The 2,520-nt window shown below is 44.1% G+C and overlaps 1 protein-coding gene across 1 annotated transcript in view; it reads left to right on the top strand.

The window, feature by feature from the left end:
• The window catches only part of NBEA (neurobeachin), a gene marked incomplete at its 5' end in the record, with an annotated part of 985,874 nt that overhangs the window by 87,358 nt on the left and 895,996 nt on the right, over positions 1 to 2,520 (top strand). The window lies entirely within an intron of this gene.

Here is a 2,520-nt window from a genome sequence, read left to right as displayed (position 1 = left end):
CAAGACTTAGGGCATGAGCAGAAATCTGCAGGTGTGAGGAAAGTCCTTTTCTAATTTGCTCTGCTTCTCCATGGCCCCTTATACATAAAACACTTCCCTCCCTCCCTCGCCCCGCCCCTCCCATCCACTCATCTAGTTGCCTTGAGGTCCCAGTGCTTTGCGTTCCTTCCAGCCTGCTTTGAACCTCAAGAGGAGCCACGTGCTTGGTGTTCTCCGTTTTTGGGTTACAGAGCTTTTTTTGTTTGCTGTTGAGTCATCTTTTAGCACTCTTCTCCCCCTGAAATCCGGGCTGCTTTCCATCCTTCTTCCCACGCACATGGCCATTGTTCCTTAATCCAGTGCATATCCCTCATTGACTTCCCACACCTAGCTTACGGTTTTCCTTTGTACCCGGTCTTTACCCCATGGGTAACCTCACCTCCCAGGTAAGCGTCCTTTGCATGGCGCACTGCTCAGCTTCCCCCTGTTCAGCAACGTGATTTTCATGACACTGGAGCAACTAGTGCCCATGACACCACCAGTAGGCAGTTTTCAAAATCTTGAATGCTGTAATCTCTTGTTCTGATCAAAAATACTCTCTTCCCTGGTCCATGGCCAGGAACCCGTCTCTTATCCTCACTGAGCTGCCTAGCTCTTAGAGCTCTTCACTTAATCTGTGTTTCCACCAAATTCAGATTCTATTGATAATCATTTCAGTTACACACGTAGGTGATACTTGTTTGCGTATTTGATTTGCAACTCTTTGTTCTTAATAATCCCATACAAAAACACATATGTATGTTCTCTACATGTGCTGGAGGTCGGCCTGGCAATACTGGGCGTAGAAATCACATACTCATTTTGATTGGCTCCTTAGAGACTCATGTTCTCCAATCTCATCTGAACTAGTAGTATGGCTCAATAATTTTTTAGTGTTTGTTTTTATTACATGAGGACCAACCCTAGGTGCTGTGTAGTGGGTTCTGACTGTTGGCGACCTGACGTGTGTCCCCATAGAACTGTGCCCCACAGGGCGTTCACTGGCCAATTTATTACACGAGGACCAACCCCAGGTGCTGTGGAGTGGGTTCTGACTTTTTGCGACTTGATGTATGTCCGAGTAGAACTGTGCCCCACAGGGCGTTCAGTGACCAACCCCAGGTGCTGTGGAATGGATTCGGACTCTTGGTGACATGATGAGTGTCATAGTAGAACTGTGCCCCGTAGGACTTTCACCGGCCAATGTTTTGGGAGTGGATTGCGGAGTCTTTCTTCCCAGCCACCTCTGGCACCTTTTCTCCTTACATGCGTGCCGCGTCCGGCAAAACTGCACAGGTTATGAGATGAAGCGACACGAAAGGATTAATGGTTTTCTTTTTTATTTAAGGAACGGGGTCCAGGCAGATGCCCTGCATGTTTTGCGAGAGCGACCCCTGATGCCTTTGTTCTACTTTATATGTTTGTATATGGTTACATCATAGTCTTGGAATCCATACAATCAGCTTATTCTTCACAGAGCTAAAAGGTTTACTCCTCTACGTGCTCAAGGACAACAGGTGGTCATTTAAACAATCACAGAAATCTCCTCAGGAATAAGGAGTGCAAAACAATAAATGTTTACCAGACACAGTGGCCCAAAGTATGAAACATCTCAATAAGATAAAAACATGGACAACTGGAATAAAAACTACTTTTAATACTTGATGTTTTGCCAATTAAGCATTTAACAGTGAGAGAGACTTTGCCATCTCTTAAAGCAAACATTCAACCACAAGAGAGGCCTTGCCATCTCTTAACTGTAATTAGAACATGTGCCTTGCAATCATGTTCTTTTGGGGGTCTTTTTCTTGGTCTCCAACATATGCAGAAGACCTGCTCAGGTGTGATTCCTGGGCATTGTACCTCACAGGCACCAGCTGTCTGACGGTGGAGCCTTTGTGTTATTATACTGCTGAACAGGTTTCATTGACGTATCCAGTCTAAGACAGACTAGAAAGAAAGGCCTGGTGATCTACTTCTGAAAATCAGCTACTGAAAACCCTGTGGATCCCAGCTGTGCACAACCAGTCACAAAGATGGCGGGACAGGGTGGCATTTTGTTGTGTTGTGCATGGGGTGACCATGTGGCAGCTGACAACAACAACACCATCATCACACTCCTTGTGTTTCCGTGCCCCTCCTCTGGGACTTCTTGCAGTGCTTAGGAAGCTCTGTGCTCAGGTGTGTTGGTTTAAGAGAAATTTGCCATTACGCATTTGGTAGTTATCCTGTTTCTCTTCCAGCTTCTATTCTCAATAATAAAATCATTTTCATGAACATGCCCTCTGACTTGTGATCTAGATTATTGCCAGGATTGTGGAAGCTCTCTGTGGGTGCCTTTGTAATCACATTTTCCTGAGAGGAACTAATTTTGTGAATATTGTTTTTGTCATTTTATTCCTTTTAACTTTTTTTTAACCATACATGCATATCTAAGCCATTTATTACTTTTTAGAAAGTAAAGCCTATGTATGAAATTTATTATTATATATATATATAATA

The sequence above is a fragment of the Orycteropus afer genome, unplaced genomic scaffold (assembly GCF_000298275.1).
Source record: "Orycteropus afer afer isolate SDZICR_OR568_19922 unplaced genomic scaffold, OryAfe1.0 scaffold00384, whole genome shotgun sequence".
NCBI classification, from domain to species: domain Eukaryota; kingdom Metazoa; phylum Chordata; class Mammalia; order Tubulidentata; family Orycteropodidae; genus Orycteropus; species Orycteropus afer.
The sequence above is the reverse complement of the archived record's forward strand: the minus strand, read 5'-3'. Positions and strand labels throughout refer to the sequence as shown.